This window comes from Culex quinquefasciatus, chromosome 2 (genome assembly GCF_015732765.1).
Source record: "Culex quinquefasciatus strain JHB chromosome 2, VPISU_Cqui_1.0_pri_paternal, whole genome shotgun sequence".
NCBI classification, from domain to species: Eukaryota; Metazoa; Arthropoda; class Insecta; order Diptera; family Culicidae; genus Culex; species Culex quinquefasciatus.
Genome location: NC_051862.1, coordinates 11,153,987 through 11,175,817, shown reverse-complemented (window position 1 = coordinate 11,175,817; position 21,831 = coordinate 11,153,987). Strand labels below are relative to the sequence as shown.

At 32.1% G+C, this 21,831-nt stretch overlaps 1 protein-coding gene across 1 annotated transcript in view; it reads right to left on the bottom strand.

Annotated features, from left to right (window-relative positions):
* Window positions 1–17,656, bottom strand: part of LOC6046858 (CD151 antigen) — a 96,455-nt gene extending 78,799 nt beyond the window's left edge. Inside the window, exon 1 of the mRNA XM_038255651.1 lies at window positions 17,120–17,656. The gene's annotated coding sequence lies outside the window, so the exon portion shown is untranslated. The remainder of the gene's footprint in view (window positions 1–17,119) is intronic.
* Window positions 17,657–21,831: the final 4,175 nt, after the last annotated feature.

The window sequence follows — 21,831 nt, the reverse complement described above, 5'->3', positions numbered from 1 at the left end:
GACCAATTTATATAACGACTTTAATTTATCGCGGTTTTACTTCGCCTCTCCCCGATGGAGATCTAATTTGAAGGTTAGATTTTTTTTTGGGGGAAACAGTGATTTGGTAGGGGTTGGGATTGTTTATTTATTGAATAAACATTGATTTTGAAGGGTCAGTTAGTTTCAAACAGATTTGTAGATGGAAATAAGAAAAACCATCATTTAAAAAAAAAACATTCTTAAGAATCATGTTTTTTGGGGATTTTTGATTTGGTATTCGTTTATTTTGGATTAAATTTTATTTATTCCCTTTTTCATGAGAAGCCATTTTGCAATTATTTTTCTTTACAAATATACTTGCAGGTAGGTAATTCAAAAATTTAATCAGATGGGTAATTCTCCGCCAACTCACACAGCAGTTGCCCCGACCCCTCTTCGATTTGCGTGAAACTTTGTCCTAAGGGGTAACTTTTGTCCCTGATCACGAATACGAGGTCCGTTTTTTGATATCTCGTGACGGAGGGGCGGTACGACCCCTTCCATTTTTGAACATGTGAAAAAAGAGGTGTTTTTCAATAATTTGCAGCCTGAAACGGTGATGAGATAGAAATTTGGTGTCAAAGGGACTTTTATGTAAAATTAGACGCCCGATTTGATGGCGTACTCAGAATTCCGAATAAACGTATTTTTCATCGAAAAAAACACTAAAAAAGTTTTAAAAATTCTCCCATTTTCCGTTACTTGACTGTAAAAAATTTTGGAACATGTCATTTTATGGGAAATTTAATGTACTTTTGGAATCTACATTGTCCCAGTAGGGTCATTTTTTCATTTAGAACAAAATATTTCATTTTAAAATTTCGTGTTTTTTCTAACTTTGCAGGGTTATTTTTTAGAGTGCAACATTGTTCTACAAAGTTGTAGAGCAGATAATTACAAAAATTTTGATATATAGACATAAGGGGTTTGCTAATAAACATCACGAGTTATCGCGATTTTACGAAAAAAAGTTTTAAAAAAGTTACTTTTTGCGTTTCTCTTTGTTTCGTCGTCCGTGTCTGTCGCGGGTGACCATGAATGGCCATGATCGATGACGACCAACTTTTTCAAAACTTTTTTTCGTAAAATCGCGATAACTCGTGATGTTTATAAGCAAACCCCTTATGTATATATATTAAATTTTTTGTAATTGTCTGTTCTACAACTTTGTAGAACATTGCTACACTCTAAAAAATAACACTGCAAAGTTAGAAAAAACACGAAATTTTAAAATGAAAAAAATTGTTCTAAATGAAAAAATGACCCTTCTGGGACAATGTAGATTCGAAAAGTACATTAAATTTCCCATAAAATGACATGTTCCAAAATTTTTTACAGTCGAGTAACGGAAAATGGGAGAATTTTAAAACTTTTTAGTGTTTTTTCGATGAAAATACGTTTATTTGGAATTCTGAGTACGCCATCAAATCGGGCGTCTAATTTTACATAAAAGTCCCTTTGACACCAAATTTCTATCTCATCACCGTTTCAGGCTGCAAATTGTTGAAAAACACCTCTTTTTCGCATGTTCAAAATGGAAGGGTCGTACCGCCCTCCGTCACGAGATATCAAAAACGGACCTCGGTTTCGTGATCAGGGACAAAAGTTACCCCTTAGGACAAAGTTTCACGCAAATCGAAGAGGGGTCGGGGCAACTTTTCCCGATTTCGTGTGAGTTGGTAGAGAATTACCCAGATATATTTGCCGATCATAAATATTTGGGCAACTATTTTTAAAGCAGTTAGATTTTATTTTGATAAAATTATTATTATGTTATTTCATATATAAAATAAAAAAAAATGAATTATATTCAGTGAATTCAAAACTTTATTATTCTTTTTTTTTCATACGTATCAAATTTTTAAAATAAAAATCTTTTGTGATTTTTTTAAATGGTTCCAAAATTGGTACCGGAGCAATGATTTGAATCAAGAAATATAAAAATTAATTATTAGCTACCAAAACAAAAATAAAATCTTACATTACCCAAATTTTCGTTTCCAATTAATGGGAACTTTTAGTGAAACCATAGTAAGGATGACCTAAGAATAATTGGTGGCCTGCGGAAACATTCGTGAAATTTTCCGATCTTTTCGAAAACAATAGTTTCAAAATTTTCAATTCAAGACTAACATTTCAAAAGGGCCAAACTTTCAATATTACGCCATTTTGAAATGTTAGTCTTGATTTGAAAATTTTGAAACTATTGTTTTCGAAAAGATCGGAAAATTTCACGAATGTTTCATATTTTTACATTGTAAATCGGACCATTAGTTGCTGAGATATCGACGTTAGAAAATGGTGGGTTGTTTGGGTGAGACTTAAAAACATAAATTTTCCTGCTTATTAAGCCTTTGCATTGCAATATCTCAGCAACTTAAGGTCGTATAAACCAAGGTGAAAAAAGCAAAATATAGGTAATATTTCAAAAATATTAAAAATATTTGTTTTTCAAACGTGGGTAAACATGTGAACTAGTTTAAAAAAATGAAAACTGCGACTATTTTCAAAAAAGTTACCTAAAAATGGCTATAACTTGAAAACGGTGCACTTTATGAAAATTTCTCTAAAGAGCAATTCCATGCCAAATAGGGAATCGGTTGTACCCGACCCTCTCCGATTTCAATGAAACTTTGTAGACATGTTATCCTACGCTTATATAAGCCAATTTTGTGTATATGGAGCCAGTTACACACGATAATGACATTTGAGAAGGGCGTAAGTGTTTTAAATATTTTTGTATTTCGTAATTTAAATATTTCTGTATCTCGAAGCCGTTGCATCGTATCAAAAAGTGGTCAAAGACAAACTTGTAGGAAATTTGATGGGCTTTTCGATAAAAATACTCTGAAAGAAAAAAACACTCAACTTTTATGAGATTTTTTGATTTTTAAGTTTAAAAGTCAAATTTGAGGGGGAGCCCACGATTTTTTTTCGTTCAAAATTTTTGTGAAGATAGCCTAAGATGTTACCAAAAGACTCACGAAAAATGCAGGATGGAGCATCTCACCTAAAAAATACAAAAATCATTTACTGAAACTGTTTTTTTGAAAAGTGCTCTAAACGTCAAAATTTTCAAAAACCGAATACGGGAATCGATTTTCCAGACAATTTTACATAAAAGTACCGATATTGACTACTGTCCTAAGTCCAATCCTTGTGAAGTTAAAGCGGTTTTAAAAATAAAAATGTTGAAAAAATAGGTTTTTTGATGGTTTTTGGCAATTTCTATATGACAGACTTGATTTTTCAGTATCGTAAACAATTTTACCGGAAAGCTCGTCCAATTTCCCTTAAGTTTGTCTTTGACCACATTTCAATTGGATGCATGGGCTTACAGATATAAGCTAATTTACTATCCAGGTTACCATACTACACTGAAAAAATATGATGTTTTCAGTAATGAGCAATGTAATTAGCTTATATCTGTAAGCCCATACATCCAATTGAAATGATAACATGCCTACAAAGTTTCATTGAAATCGGAGAAGGTCGAGAAAAAAGTACCTGAAAAATTCCTGTTTTGGGCTGGTATTGCTCTAAAGTAATTTTTGATTGCAAATTTGATTTTAACATCGAAAAATAAAGTTAAAATTTTTTTGTGAACAATATCTTAATTTTTTGAAAAAATCAATTTTGATTCAAAGATTCATAACTCGGTCAAAGATTTTTTGAACAATCGGGAAATTTCTGAAAAGTTGGTATATTATGTCCCCTAAAACATTTAAAAAATAAAAGAAATTAAAAATAGTATTTTTTTGCAAATCAAGTTTTAGTGACAGAAAGTTAACTTGCAAAAAAACAAATTTTTTTACCATGTATCATTTTTTTCAGTGTAGTCCTTATCCATAACTACAACTTTGCCGAAGACACCAAATCAATAAAAAAAATCCTTCAAAAGATACGGTTTTTTGAAGTTTTTTTGTAAGGAAAATTATATGGACAAACTAATGATGCAAAATGGCTTCTTTGGGCATACCGAAGGCACCAAAAAAGTTTCAGCTGTATTAAAAAATACCAAAAAAATCGAATGACCGAAATCTGAGAGATTTGCTCGAATAAAGAGGTAAATTTGCAACATCAAATAAACACTTTAACACATTTTTTACGGTTTTATAAAATTTGTTTTTGGTTCAAGGAAATTTTGTGCCAGGTTTTTACTTTAATAAAAATATTTAAAGAACTCAATTATCAACATAACGTTTTCTGAAATTTTCCTAACGCTTGTATTATTATTTGATCCATTTCTTATAATATCTTATGTTTTTGTGCTTAAGTAACCAAAAAACTTCTCACTTAAAACAGTAAATATCATAATTAACCAGAAATAGACATTACGCAATCTTTGATCAAACCCTCACCTAAACCCACTATTTCGAGCTCAAGTGCCAAACTGTGAAGACCAATCAGTGCGCGCCAAAAATGGTCACAAAAGCTCACCCGTTTTTGGACCCAATTCTGGTTCGCCAGGGTGCGTGGGAGTATCGTTACGCAGCTCAGCGGTGTCACACCATAACGATCTAAAAATCAACTTGATTTGCCGGCCGAACGCGGTTCAACACCCCCTCGTTTGAGCCTGCATGTGTCACCCACCTCCCAAATTACCTTCAAGTCACGTCTGCTGTGGCAATTGGAGAAGCTGAATGAAGTTGACTGACTGGCAAACATTAAAAGCCTTGCGCTGGGAAATGGAAGTGCAGTGTTTGGGCTCTCAGAATTTATGTCCGGAGTTGAGACGGATGAATGGGAACTTACCGCCGGGCAAGAAAATGAGCCCGGCAACGTCAAAAAGGCACGTTCAAATTCGAGCCGGGTGGAGTTCTTTTGCTTTTCATTTCAGCACAAAAAATGGAAACATCAAAAATTGCGCCACAAAGCAAGTCTCGGGAAAGTCAGAGAGTGCAGCGAATTTGCAAACATTTCGTACAACATTCTTCTTGTCTCCCTACAATATGTTGCAGGATGTTGCACTACCTTGATGGCAACCTGCAGCTCACATGGAAAGAAGACATTGGCTGGGTTTTGTTTTGGAGAACAATCTGTTGGTTTGTTCATTTCATGCTTGAAGGAATTTTAATTACTATCTGGGTACTTTCAGATTGTTTAGATTAGTCATTTTTTCTGGAGTTTTGGAAAAACTTGAATAGATAATCAAACTTGTATTTTTCGTTTGATGAAAATAAAAACTACATGACGGTTTATTAGCATACACGATCCATTAGTCTTAATGAATCATCAAATCCAGTGATTAGCATACCAGCATATTGAATCACTCCAGGAATCGCAGTAGATTCCCTCCCACTTCCCATCCTCAACCCAAATCGGAAACCCAGCGACATTCCACGACAAGTCGCACGCCTCGTTGAATCGGATCTAATTATATGATCATTGCCCCTCAACGATGACGACGACGCGAACCAGCTGTGTTGAACCGCGATTATCATAAACTCTATGGAAAAAATGCTAATATTTTGGCAATTCCATAGCGCCAACCAGTTCACAACAAGCGGCCAATTTATGTCCCCTTAACCAAGAAGCGGAACGGCATTTTCCCACTTGAAACTGAACTCGATCAAAAACCAGCTCTGACTTGAGACAAAGCGAAGAAGTCAATAAAATATGACCGTAAAAATTCATAAGGCAACTCTCTGACGTTGTAGGAAAATCTGCCCACGCAAAGTCATAAATTTAGCTATGCGTTTTACATCAGTGTGCCAGCATCGGCATGGTTCGCGTGAAAGGATTTATCATATGAATCGACTCATTCCAATCGGCTTTTGCCAATCTATTCAGATAGAGTGAAAAAAAAGAGGGCAGGTGAGTGCATACCTCGGTGATCCGGTCCCTTAATATCACACAGTCTCTGTCTGGAACTATTGGAAACTTACCGAACCCCGTTTCTAAGTGGGTCTTTGCACGGGCAGAAATCTGCGTGACGAATTTGACACTAAGCGACATCAAAATGGCGGTGCGATTTTTATCAGTGTTGAGCGGTGCAACACTTTTCCTGTTCTGCCCTGGCCGGACTGACTCATTCATCATCGGCGTGAAGTGTGAAATACGCCCCCGCTAAAATGCGCGCATGGATCCGGTGCGATCACGGATAAGTAGACTTCAATTCTTAAAAATTACATTTATCATTTATCATTTATCATTTATCATTTATCATTTATCATTTATCATTTATCATTTATCATTTATCATTTATCATTTATCATTTATCATTTATCATTTATCATTTATCATTTATCATTTATCATTTATCATTTATCATTTATCATTTATCATTTATCATTTATCATTTATCATTTATCATTTATCATTTATCATTTATCATTTATCATTTATCATTTATCATTTATCATTTATCATTTATCATTTATCATTTATCATTTATCATTTATCATTTATCATTTATCATTTATCATTTATCATTTATCAGAGGCGACTCGTCCACCTGTTCAACCTGTTCATTGAACAGGTAGCCGATTTCAAGCGGATAATTTTTTATTTAAGTACCGCGGTGCTTTTTCAACCAGCAACATAAAATTACAATTTTTGTTTGAATATACGTTAACAAAATCGACGCCCTATGTTCAGCAGCGCTGCATGCACCAAAAAAGCATTGGCCCGCCACCCTTTACTCTTTACCTCTCTTTACAACCCACCAATACTAAAGCGAGCCAGCCTGGCGGGCCACGCGCAAATGCTCGTCGCGTTCACACCGACCCTCTGAACGTCGGGGAAAAAATCTCCATTCGGAAAAAATTCAACACATGTAAAGAGCTTCCTATTCATACGCAGCGGCATTATCGATGTGTTGCTAAATATGGTTCAATCTGAGAGCGTGAACTGACAGCATTTTTGGGAGAGAGCGAAATGCCTCCCCCAGGCCCCAGCTGACTTAGCTCGCTCAGCTCTGCAGGAAGCTGCTTGCAAAAGGTAAACAATCCAGCGCGTTGACAGCACGTTGAGAGCAGGAATAAATGAGAGAGCGCGAGAGCACCACAGATATTGCTCCATATTTGGCGCACTTTTAGGCATCAGGCTGTTTTGCGCAGACTGGTGATGGCTTGTTTTAAAACTGGAATGTTCAACTGCGCGCGTTGAACCTCTTCGATCTTCTGGGTTACTAGTGGATTCTTGCTCTACTGGAAAGTGATGTAATAATAAGTTTAGATAGTGTGATTGATAGATTGAATTGAAACAATTGAAACAAAAAAGTACAGTGTTTTTTTCCAGACTCGGGACACATGAGATGAATTATGACAGTAGATTACACCATGATCGTTATTTTATTTTCAGAATGGTTGTATTTAAAGCGGATGCAGTCCTAAAAAGTTTAAGATTTGATGCCATTAAATTCTCCAAAAACGACTGTGTTTATTCAGACTGTTGATCCGGTTCACTCTAGTTGGATATATTATTATCATATATTGTAGCATGCATTTGTTCTGAAAACTTTTTTTTCACTGATGCTAAAAACAAATATTTTCATTATCTCGGATTCATGTCAATATAGTTTTGTTTTTAACATCAGAAGCCCTTCTTTTTATTCAGAAATTGAATTCCAAAACCATGAGGACATAACAGTGAGTAAATTCAATTCTCTAAAAATTTGACAAAGAATCAAAAGCGATACGACCTGGTTCTAAAAAGTATAAAGTAAAATGTCAATTTAATTTTTAAATAGTAACCAAGTTAGCTCAATATTAGTTGGGCCTAAAAAAGCCCAACAAACAGTTTTCCTTTGTGAAGGATGTGGTATTTTTTCTGAACATCCTGATGAATAGTTTTGAAATTAAGTACAATATTCAATAACTTCCCTTGAGTTTCGATAAGGATGGCAGAGCGATTGCTCTATTTTTCCACATTCGCCACGCTAATGATTAAGTCTTAAAAATACATTTTAACGAGATAAAAAAAGTCTTGATCATAAGTGTAATTAATTATTTGCATAAACAGAAAATTATAATAGTATAAAAATAATAAAACGTAAAAATAAAAGCCATTCGAAAGAAAAAAGCTTCAAAAACATTTTTTAACATTAAGATTCAAAAATTTACTACGATCTATAATCAATATTTATTAAAAACAGCATTGTAACCGGGTCGACTTCAAGCACGAAGTCAAATCATCCAAAAGAGTTGAACCAGCCTCCGGCTGAAAAACTCTATAATAGAGAATAAAAAAAATTAACATTGAACAGGTACTTCAATCGGGCACGAGTCGCCTCTGTCATTTATCATTTATCATTTATCATTTATCATTTATCATTTATCATTTATCATTTATCATTTATCATTTATCATTTATCATTTATCATTTATCATTTATCATTTATCATTTATCATTTATCATTTATCATTTATCATTTATCATTTATCATTTATCATTTATCATTTATCATTTATCATTTATCATTTATCATTTATCATTTATCATTTATCATTTATCATTTATCATTTATCATTTATCATTTATCATTTATCATTTATCATTTATCATTTATCATTTATCATTTATCATTTATCATTTATCATTTATCATTTATCATTTATCATTTATCATTTATCATTTATCATTTATCATGTATCATTTATCATTTATCATTTATCATTTATCATGTATCATTTATCATTTATCATTTATCATTTATCATTTATCATTTATCATTTATCATTTATCATTTATCATTTATCATTTATCATTTATCATTTATCATTTATCATGTATCATTTATCATTTATCATTTATCATTTATCATTTATCATTTATCATTTATCATTTATCATTTATCATTTATCATTTATCATTTATCATTTATCATTTATCATTTATCATTTATCATTTATCATTTATCATTTATCATTTATCATTTATCATTTATCATTTATCATTTATCATTTATCATTTATCATTTATCATTTATCATTTATCATTTATCATTTATCATTTATCATTTATCATTTATCATTTATCATTTATCATTTATCATTTATCATTTATCATTTATCATTTATCATTTATCATTTATCATTTATCATTTATCATTTATCATTTATCATTTATCATTTATCATTTATCATTTATCATTTATCATTTATCATTTATCATTTATCATTTATCATTTATCATTTATCATTTATCATTTATCATTTATCATTTATCATTTATCATTTATCATTTATCATTTATCATTTATCATTTATCATTTATCATTTATCATTTATCATTTATCATTTATCATTTATCATTTATCATTTATCATTTATCATTTATCATTTATCATTTATCATTTATCATTTATCATTTATCATTTATCATTTATCATTTATCATTTATCATTTATCATTTATCATTTATCATTTATCATTTATCATTTATCATTCATTTTTTATCATTTATTTTTGTGAATCTTTTGTCCCTGCTCACGAATCTGGGGTCCGTTTTTGATATCTCGTGACGGAGGGGCGGTACGACCCCTATCATTTTCGAACATGCGAAAAAAGAGGTGTTTTTCAATAATTTGTAGTTTGAAACGGTGATGAATTAAAAATTTTGTGTCAAAGGGACTTTTATGTACAATTTGACGCCAGATTTGGTGGCGTACTCATAATAAAAAAAAACTTATTTTTCATCGAAAAAACCACTAAAAATGTTTAAAAAAATCTTCCATTTTCCGTAACTCAACTGTAAAAAAAATGAAACGTTTTATTTTAAGAGAAATTTGGTGTACTTTTTGAATCTACGTTTGCCCAGTAGGGTCATTTTTTTTAATTTAGAATAATATTTTCCATTTATAAATTTCGTGTTTTTTGTAGGATTATTTTTTAGAAAATTCCAAAAAAAAATATGTATGGTCCCATCTTCGTTTAGATGATTTTTTTTTTGCCGACAAGATAAGTGTTTAACTCCAAAACTATATCGTGAAGTTATTCTTTTCGACACAAGTGCTGAAGAGTTGAACTTGAACAAATTCGAGTTGAACTTATATACAAAAAAAAAAAAAAAAATTGCCAATATAAAAATATTACATCCACTTTTCTGTGATCTTACCCCCGTGAGAACCGTATCGAAAGCGGCTTAGCGAAATGAGAAGTAAAAAAAAACTAGCAGAAAAGAATCGTACCACGTGCCCTAGAGCAAACATGTGCGAGGGCCGAACAACTCCCTCCAGAGACTAGGATCTTGTAGAGGAAACATCAACGCTTGGGCTGAAGTGATTTTCTTCTAGTTGTTAGTGTGGAAGATATTAACTGGGAATAAATTTAAAGCCAAGAGTTGGTGGCGTGTGCGAGCAGATTGCAACATTTTAAAGCAAGAAAAACAAAATCCCTGGGAACACACTTGAGTGAGATTTTTTCGACGCATAAAATTGATTTAAATTGATCCCATTTAAAGGGGAATGCCATCTGGTTTCGGTAAAGTGACAGATTTTGTGTGGAATTGGAATGAACTCGAAATTGAGATGTTTATGCTGTGTTGAGCAACTTCAATTAATTTGCAAACATTAACATTTTAATTTAAATTTGAAGTTTCCTCAAAAGTAACCTACAAAAACTAAAGATTGCATTAGAAGCAATAAATTTGCGCAGAGAGAGAAAAAATAAAATCAGAACGAATTCGTTAAAGTAGCATTTATTAATACAAATGGGGGGGTCCCGAGGGTGTCGAGTTGAATAATTTATATCGATTTCCATCGATCGAGCTCGCTGCCACTCTGTGTCGAACCTTTTTGATGCTTGCGTCCGACAGTACAGTTTGGTCGGGGCTGATCAGTTTATGATTTGAAATGTGTGCCGGTTTGCAAACCGTCGCGGCACTCATGGACCGAATCGATGTATCGTAGATCAGGGGGATAAGAAATTTTAGATTGAGTCACTTCGTTTGGGACTGCTCCAGATTGAAAAGACAACATTTTGGTTTGAGCTAGAAGTTTTTTTTTTAAAAGGAGATTTGTGGAGAATTCGTGAAACAAAATATTTTTTTTAAATTGATGATGATTTATTAAATAAGAATCAAACACTGACATTTTTTTTCATGTAATTAGAATTTAGCAAAATGACATGAAAAAATAATTTTAGCTCTGTTTATTTTGTATCATAGTAAAAAAATTGCCAATTAAATTAAATTAACGATTATAAATTCCATCGGCGATAATTTTGTAGCCGATAACTAACGATAACTCATTTTTTTAAATTTTCGTAAGCTAATTGAATCGATCAATATTTTTGATTTGGTTAATTTTCAATGCATTCACTAAAAATATATATTTTGATAATAAAGTATGTTCTAAATATGGATTATGAGTATCAAACGATTTGAAATTTTATATGCATTTTAACAGTTTTAGATTTTTTTGAACGAAATACTTAAATTTAACAAATACCATCCAAATATCATTAAAAAAACTCTTAAACAATGAAAGTGCATGCAAAATTTCAATTCGTTCGAATCCATATTGTAGTTTATGAAAGTTTGAGCATTTAAAAAATACGGTATTTTCTGATAATTTTAGTAATTCATTCAAAACATTCTAAAACAGTGAAAATGCATGAAAAATTTAGCTTAATTTGATACCCATATTGCAAATTATGCAAATTTTGAAACTTAAAAAAATACGGTATTTTGTGAAAATTTTAGTATCTTATTCAAATAACTTTTAAACAGTGAAAATGCATGCAAAATTAAGCTTCATCTGACACGCATATTGCAAATTATGAAATTTGAGTATTTAAAAAAATACGGTATTTGGTGAAAATTTTAGTATTTCATTCAAAAAACTCTTAAACAGTTAAAATGCAGAATATAGCGTCATCTGATTTCCATACTGCAAATTATGAAAATTTGAGTACATTCCAATAATTTGGTATTTTGTGAAAACTTGGGTATTTAACTCAAAAAACTCTAAAACAGTGAAAATGCATGCTTTATTTGATATCGTTTGATACCCATATTGCAAATCACTCTAATAAAAATGAAAAAGCATACCAATTCCAATTCGTTGATACACATTTTGCAAACTATGAAAATTTGAGTATTTTCAAAAAAAAATATGGTATTTTATGAAAATTTTAGTACTTTCGTAAAGATACGCTAATGTGTAAAAACTAGAGCATTTAATTCCAAAAATACTAGAAAGGTGACTTAATTTCGCTTCGTTTGATACCCATATTGCAAAATCTGAAATTTTGAGTACTTTGAAAAAATACGGTATTTTGTGAAAATATTAGTATTTCATTAAAAAACTTTTAAACAGTGAAAATGCATGCACAATTTTAAATAGTTTGATACCCATATTGCAAATTATGAAAATTTGAGTGCTTTAATAAAAATCGGTATTTTGAGTAATACTAAAGGCCGTTGTAAATATTTTTCAAAGTTTATATCGCCCCTCCCCCCCCCCTTCACAATTGGTCTGAAAAATCAGGGGACAAAAAAATATTTTTTCCAAAAAACTTAAAAATTTCCATGAAAATAAAAGTCTACTCAACTGAAAACAATCTAAAATGCATTTTTCTGCATTGATAATCATATTTATCATGTTTGGGCTTGTTTAAAAATGTTTTGAATTTTTATGAAATTCCAGTGTACAGCACCGCAAAAAAAAACTATTTTTCGCATTTTTGGAAACTAATGATGGCAAAACAACTGGACAGGTGCATAATGCATTTTAAAACATTATTTTCATTAAAATGTTGAAACCATGGCTCGTAGTTTCAATTTATATACTTTTTTTATTTTTTTGCCCCTACCTCGACTTAGGTCAGAGTCGAGGGACATAAATTTTAAAAAATATTTGCAACGGCCTTAGCAAAAAAAAAAAAAAAACTCAAATAAAAGTGAAAAAGCATACCAATCTTCGCTTCGTTAATACACATGTTGAAAACTATTTGAGTATTTTCGAAAAATTATGGTATTTTATGAAAAAAAAAAATCCCAAAAAATTGTCCACGTGGTTTATGGATGGTCCCTTTAAAAAATACGGTATATTTTTAGCATTTGTACTTTGAAACCAACTAAATATTTTCTAAGAGAAAAATTTGATAATTTAATGTTAGATTATCGTTTTCTTCCCAACGATAATGATAGAACGATGGCCATAATCAAAGGACAAAAATTTTATCGTTAACAACCTTGGTATGCACTTCACAAATTTAGTCAAAAAATATTTATTTGTGAATGATTTAAAGAAACCTTACTATTAGTCAATTAGACGTTATCAATCTTATTTGCAAACTTGTAAGCTGAAACTTGTTTGTAACACAGCATATTTTTTAAAATAAAATATTGCTTATAAATTTAATGTCAATGTCACCTATGCCTATTTCAACGATACAATGTTTTTAAAGCACTTATAAAAAACGTTCTTGAAAAAAAGCGTACATACGACATTGTGTTGGATACTTCAATATATAAAAATTTAAACATTTTCCTACTGTTTCAAAAATATTTAATGAATATAATTGAAATCGTATTCATGTTTTCCAGGTTTACGGTAGTTTTAGAATAAAAAAAATTATTGAAAATCTTTCTTTTCAAAATACACGTTTTAAAAATATGTAAAAAATTCAATTCTTTCAATGAATTTTGAATAAAAAATTGGCATAAAATACTTTTTATCGACCAACCATCAATTAATATCTGACGTGCATTCAAAAAGACATAAAACATCTGGAAATTGCGTCTGTCAATATTTGCGATGTCGTTGAGTGCAGCTGCCAATGAAAATTGTGTGCGTGAATGTGTGTTGCAGTTATTTGAGTGAGAAAAGTGTGTGTTGTTTGAGCTGAGTGTTGAGTGGAGAAGAGTGCAATCCGATTACCGCTCTCGCACACACCAGTGCCAGTGGCCAATAATTTTCACACGTACGCAAATTATTTCAAGTGATGTTTAATTACCATTAATTTCGCTTCATTTTCACCGCTTGACGCCGTATTTGGCGCGTGTGAATGTAGGTGTGTTTGCGAATGTTTTTTGCGGAGTCGTTCCCAAATCGGGGGAAAATTTTAATTACTCTACTTCTTTTTTGTTGCTGCTTTTGCTACTGTTTGGCCCCGCAATTTCGCCTTAATCTGACCAATATATGCAAATTCACGCGCACAAACACAAATTTTCTCCGAGTGTTGTCACCAGCACCGAAAGCACTTGCAGCAGCAAAGGTGTCACTATCACTATTTCAATATTTAGCTATTTGCTTTGATAATATTTAAAATACGATTTCGTTTGGGGCGGATGTGCGACGGTTTTTTTTTGCACAAATGTGTTTCCTTTTATTTTTCTCTCTTTGCGGGAAATGAAATATCTGTAGGGTGAATAAACATAAATCGAATTTTGAGCGCGCGAAAGCGAAAATGGCAGTTGTTTATCTATATTTGTAACAACACACTCCGCGGGCCCTCGACATTGGAGGACATGTTGGTTGGGTGATGTTTGAGGAAGGTGCGGGATTTTGAGAGCAAACGGAATTGCGGGTGGTTTACACTTGAACATAAAAGCAGCCGTTCCGAAGTGGGTGAAAATCATTGGGCAGGGAGGTGAGGAGTTAAACGGTCAATTCTTTTTTAAATTTTAGGTTTAGGTTTTTTGGATTTAGCCGCGGTTGACACTTCAATAACCAAAAGGTGAATAGAATCATTTAACATTATTATAGTTGTTTTACAATCAATGATGCAATCCAGATTTTTCCATACAGTTTTGGCAGCTGTTCATACAAAAATGGTACGTAAATATATTTTTTTTCTTATTCTTTATTATAGGGGTTTTCAGCCGGGCGACTGGTTCAACTCTAGCTAGGTAAATACTTGAAAATCTGTAACTTTTGAAGGAATTTTCTGACCGATTTGGTGTCTTGGGCAAAGTTGTAGGTATTGATGAGGACTATTCAGAAAAATATGAAAATTGAAAAATCGTCGACATTTTTTAATATACCTTTTTTCACAAAAAAAAACATTTTTTCCAAAATCCGTATTTCAAATTTATGAAAATTTTCTTTTCTTTATGGGAATGAACAAAAATCATACCGCTAAGTTAAATTTTTTGCTGGAAATATTTGAAATTCTTAATTTTTAAAAACTTCAGTTTTTTGTGAAAAGTCAAATTTGCTTAAAAAACTTTAAAAACTTCAAATTTCTTGTTTCTTTTTTTTGTCCTTTGTATTTGATGAGCAGAGTGGCAGGTTGGTCGGATTTGTTCCGAAGAAAAACGCGTAGTTTATCAAAATAAAATGGAGAACTTTATTAAACGCGTGCTTTTGTAACGGATGACGCAACACATTTTTTTGTTGTTGTTTTTCAGCTCTGACAGCTGCGCGTGAGGTCGACAGGGGGTTCGGCCGACTAGGTCGACTCGATGACGACTACAGGGTTGTTCATCTCAACAGTATTTTAGCAACCAGAAGTCCAATCTTTAATGTCTTTTATGAAGTTTTATTTGAAATTTTCCCGAACTTTCCGGATGAAATATTTTTAGGATGGACAATCATGACACTATTTCAAAAAATCTTCAAAAAAATATTTTTTTAGCATAAAGTGGCTTTATCAAAAAAAAAAGTGTGGAGTCTATTGCAAATTTAATTTTTCATTAAAATCTGAAGTCAAACAAATGTTTTGCTTTATTTTTTTTCCAATAACTCGGGCAACATTTTTGTCGATACTTCTCTATGGCTAAAAAGTTGCAGTTTGTTGTCCTCTAAAACATCTTAAAAATTTCTTGAAAATAACAAATGCGTATTTTGAGAAATTTAATTTTTGTAGAAACAATTTAATTAAAAAATTGATTTTTTTTGCTGTATATACCTATTTTTTCGGAACAGTCTTCATGAACACCTACAAAGTTTGGATGAATAAAGCTTTTTTTTTGTGCAATATTTGAAATATTCCAAATAATATCCTACAACTTTGCCGATTACAACAAAGCAATACAAAAATCCTTCTCCACATACAGCTTTGTGTATATTCATATGCTTATATTTTATGATGAGTCTTCAAAATTGTATGGAAATGCATGGACAATGTTTTATAAAAATCAATAAATACAAACTAATTACTCAAAAAAAAAATGAGCAATTTGTTGATCTTTAAGCTTTTATATTTTTGTGAAAATATAGCTTGTATTGAAGATTTTTCTTTTAATTATTCATTCAAATTAGTATTTGCATAAGGCGGATGTAAAAACATTGCAAGAAAAAATAATTGTTTGAAGTTATTTCCCCGCCTCTTATAAATTCTTTTGTTCATCCTCTATTTTTCTGTACCATTTTAATAAATTAAGATTATATTTTCTGTAATTTTTTTATTTCTGGAGTTTTTTTTGAAAAGGACCAATAAACCAAATTTTCAGTTTTTGCTTTTTGGGTGTTTTTCAATACCCCTGACTCAAGGCGGTTCTAAAAACACCCAAAAAGCAAAAACTGGAAATTTGGTTTATTGGACCTTTTCAAAAAAAACTCCAGATTTGTGTTATGAATTAAGCAAAAAAAAAATAAAATCAGCGCGAAAAATCAGGAGAAAAAAAAAATAAATACTTTAAAAAATTAACCAAATTTTACGTGCAATCAGCTCAAAACAATTCAAAATGCATTTCCCTTTTCTACATGTTTAAGTTCGTTCAAAAATGTTTTGAATTTTTGTGGATAAAATATTTTTTCAAAAAACTTCAATACTTCAATGAAAATTTTGGTGCAATTAGTTGAAGTCAATCCAAAATGCAGTCCCCTGCGTTTAGAATCATTATTAGCATGTTTGGGTTAATTTAAAAATCTCTTGAATTTTTGAAAATTTTCAATGTTTATTATCGCAAAAAGTTTTTATTTTCGCTAAATTTTTTGTTTTCGTCAATTTTTTTTAAGCTAATGATTGCAAAATAAGTGAACTAGTGTTTCGATGCAAATTTGAAACGTTGGCTTGTTATTTCAACAGTTATATTTTTTTTTTATTTTTCGCTCTCCCCCCTCGACCGAGGAAAAAACTTTATTTTTTTTGCATTGGTTTAATATATATTGAAAATATTATTACCAGCTTTCCAAATATTTGTAAAAGCCTAATGAAGAAAGTATGTCTTATGTCTTATGCCTTGCTCTTGAATTTTAACTTACCGTTTCTTTTACAGGATGCTATCCTTTTGTGTTAAATTATTTCAGTTTGAATTAACACTTCATAACTCACTTCACCCCAAATTCCCCCCACCACTTCAAAAAAGCACTTTTTTCGCGCAAATACTATCATCCCCAAACGATCATCATCGATTTGTTGTGTCACTCTCTAGTAGAAGAGGTGCTGGTGGTGGTGGTGTTGATGGTCGTTAAAATCCGCGTGCACATAAATAAATTTTATTCCGAATCGAAATCAAACTTGCGGCAGGCTTCCAGCCGTTTATTTTTATTCCTCAATTCTGCGTGTTTGTTGTGACAACTGGCAGCGTGACTGTTTTGACGGACGGGAGCGCAAACATTTTTTTTTCTACTTTGAACACTTTTTTCCACGCGGCAGTAAGCGATCGATTGTGGTAAGTGTGTTATCACGAGGCAAAAAAAAACACAAACACACGCGAAGTCACGCGCGATCTCGATCACCACGCGAAGCTGGACGGACAAACACGAAGCGAACCTTGCGCACGATCCCGCGGTACGATTGCGACTGACGAAGTGGCTCAAAAATCAAAACAAAACCAGCTTAGCTGGGAGAGCGACTACTTGTTTTGGTCTCTCTCTTTCTTGTTTGGCACTGAATAGTGCTCAGCTCTCCGAAGATATCTTTTTATAGCCTGGGCGGGTGCTATCGAATGCGCCTAAATGTATACTTTCTGAGTGATTGGTTAGGGTGGTCATAAATCGGTTTGTTGAGAACGTGTTCTGTCATTTTTTCCAGTTTAAATATCATAATGTTTTAATAATTATAAGAAAAATGAAGAAATGCTTCACCCTAACAATACAAAGTTGTTGGGGTAGGCCCACCAGCGTCCTCAGGCCCAGGTTGGTGTTTGGCGTGTTGGCTTTTCCGATCAGATATCATATCGGGCGGACACGTGGATTTAGGTTTCGTGCCACATGCGATGCGATGATACCGTGTTTAGCCCATTTGGGAAGAAGGCTGTTTTTTTTATGACAGGTGTAGGCCGAATCGAAGAGCGGAAGGTTAAGGGTTAGGTGTGGCTATTTTTGGAGGTTAAATGATTGAATTGTCTTGCGTGACAGAGGGTAATAAAATCTTGATCAATCCAAGAAATTTTTAAGAGCGTGACAAAGAAATTGAATTAAATAATAAAAATGTAACGTTGACTTAATACATTTAAGCTAGATTAATCCTCGATTAAAAGTAACAAATGTTGCACAGAGCATAAAAGATGCACGCTGTCACATTAAGTTCACATTTATCACATTTAATGTGACACAAAGTGCTTCCTGGTGCTTTTCTCTGCATCATTTCCACTCGGAGTATACCTAATAAGGCTTAGAAAATGACTGTAAGACCATTCTGCAAACAAACTTCATGCAGAGTGGTAAAAAAGCCAGCCACAGCCACTACTCTTATCACCAACTTATTTTTACGTTCATATGTATGACTCACAGTTAATAAGATCAAATTTGTGTTTATTTGTTTAAGAATTTTTTTTTAAATTTATTTTGACAAAACTGAGACTCTTAATTCAATGAAAAAAAAATCAACTATTTTTTTAACTGTGCTCCTTCAATTTGAGTAACTCTTTATTTTCTCTTTTTATGCTGGTTTATGCTTGACGCGTTGCTCACATCTCTCCTGATTATTCCCTTTCTCTTTAGCTGGAAGCCCATAAGTCGGCCGTAAAGTGCGCTCTTTATTTCCTCTTTTCATCGAGCATTTCGGTTGTTTTTGTCTTGCCATTCGTACCGGCATGCCGATGCCATGCTTGGTTGGCACTTTTGGTTCTTTATGCTTCTCTTACTCTCAGTGGTTGACTACGTTATCAATGAATTGTGTGTGAATGTGGTGTCTTTTTTGAATGAACAACTTTTTTTTTATTTGGTTTAGAGCTTTTTGGGGTTTTTGGTTTTTTTTTGGTTGGGAATTTTTGATCGATTTGGTGTCTTCGGCAAAATTAATGAAAAACTTTTAATTTCAGAAATTTTCAAGTATTAAGGTAGCTTTAATTTTTTTTGAATCATTTTCACAATAGTTTCATTTTAAAACATTGAAAATCCCACCAATACTTTCCGAGACTCATCCAAGGACCCCCACCAGCGTGGTTCAGGTATATCTAAAAAGATAAAAGTGTTCAAATTCGTTTGCATCAACTGGAATTTCAAAGTTTTTTTACCCCAGAAGCTAGCCTGAAAATTTGAGCTTTTTTGATTATGGTTTAGTTGCTCCAGTTTTGATCTGTAGTTAGTATAGAACATTAATCAATTTACTATGGGGAATTAAAACTTTTTACATTTTCTTATAGAAAATTTCCCAGAACCAATTGAAATTTTCTTATTCTTTAGTTTCTTATAGGTGTTGATCCGGGGAACAACTTTGTAGAAGATCGCCAAGGAATTTATCACAAAAAGATACAGGATGCTTTTTGGAGTTTACTTTTTTTAACAAAATTTCAAAACATGCTCAAAAAGTTAAATTAAATCAATTAAATTCATTAAAATTCCATTCTAACTTCAAATCAAAACTGGAGCAACTAAACTATAACCAAATAAGCTAGCTTCTGGGGTCTTAAAACTTCAAGTTCCGATTTATGCAAACGAAATTGAACACTTTTGTCTTTTTTATATATCCGTGAACCACGCTAACTCACACGGAGACAAATTAGTTCCCGAAATCTTGATTTGTATTTGCGAAAAAAAAATCGAAAAGCTGAGAAGATGTCCATCAATTATTTTTTTCGACTTGTTGATAGAGCTGCTACACGGTAAAAAATCAGTTCAAAATCAAATCAAATTATTCGCTCTACAGCATTACCTTGGCGTTCTCGATAACGAGATTCCTACTCGAAACTAGGTGTCCGAAGGCTTGATTGTTGAGGCAATTGCAAATCTCTTTTTACTCCTAAATCAGTTCACCATGTTCAAATTCCATGGTATCACGATTTCTGTGTAGCAGCCCTATCAACAAGTCGAAAAAATAATAGATAGAAATATTGTCAGCTTTTCGATTTTTTGCAAATGCCTATATTTTCGATTGCAAATTTTATTTTATTTTGCATCTAAAAATGTTTATATTTCAATTCAGTCTTGAAACTACTTTCTTTTCCTGTCATTCTCGAATGACGAAACGAGGACCTTTTTCTATAACAAATAACAAAATCGAAAAGTATTTCTTTTCGATACAAGGGCTGAAATTCTTGCTGAAAAGTTCAAATTTTTAAAACATGTATCGCCTTTAGACGGGCATTGATTTAAAAAATCGCTAAAAATCAAATTTTCAACCTGTTTTTGATCATTAAAAAAGCATTGGAAAGAAGAAGTTTTACGTTTTTTTTATGTAACTTTGCCAATGTTTTTAAAAATGTATTTTTTTTTCGGGGTCAACTTTGGCTGTGTTTCTAATTAATTTTCTTTTATATAATGTGATAATAAGTATGCAGTATTTTTTCTAGTGTACCATAATATGTCAACACTTACATTTACTAACTAACATTTCTTATGTTTTAGCTAACATTTCCTTTATATTAAGTAAAAAGAAGTATGGCTTCATCCATAAAGTACGTCACGCTAAAATCAGCCAAAATTTACCCCCCCTCCCCCCTTTGTCACGCTTTCCCTATACTTATAACACGTAATGTCACACTTTCTCAGACCCCCCTCCCCCCTAGAGCGTGACATACTTTATGGATGACGCCTATGTAGTATTTTTTTAGTGTTCCAGACTATGCCTCTACGCATTTTTTACAATTTAAATGATAATGGTGCCATTTTATAGCAGAAAATGTGAAAAACAAGCTATAATTAGAAAAATAACTGTTAAAAACATGAAAAAATAAGATAGGCAAAATGTAATGATAAGAGATGGTAAATTTGGCCAAACAGTTCGAAAAACAAAAATAAACTTGACTAGATAAATGCAAATTAAAATAATAAAAAAGAAACAAGAAAAACATAAAACACGGGAAAAATAAATAATTTCGAAAGCAAATTTGGTTAGTAGAGTGATAGTATTGTTTTGATGTCAAGGGGTGAACTGAATAAACACATGGACATTTAATTTTAAATTCCGTTCAAAAGCTGTTTTTTTTCAGAATTGAATTCAGGATTCAGAATTTTCGGTGAAACTTGTTGGATAAATATTCTACTCTTTTTACCGCTTGTTCCTTAGGCTTCATCCATAAAGTACGTCACGCTAAAATCAGCCAAAATTTATCCCCCCTCCCCCCTTTGTCACGCTTTTCCTATACTTAAAACACGCAATGTTACACTTGCTCAGACCCCCCTCCCCCCCTACAGCGTGACATACTTTATGGATGACGCCTTAGTTAACTTTTGAAACTTTGTTTTATGATGCTTTATGACTTTGCCAAATACAAAAAAAATAATCAGAAAATCTTTTCTCAAGAAACAGATTTTCGAATATTGATATATTTGGAATAAATAGTTTTGAAAAATTGTTTCGGAAACTGGGGACGCAGTTTCGTTCAAATCGAAAGCATAAAATTGAAAATCAGGTTTTTTTGTGAAAAAATCATGAGAATTAATCAGAAGGCTACCTCAATCCTTTGAATATCAATAAATTTTGAAGTAAAATCAGTTTTTTGCATCAATCTCTGAATGAATTTTAAATCAAATTGAAAATGTCCAAATTCTTAAAGCTCAACATTGTCAGAAGTCTCCTCCATCTTCTC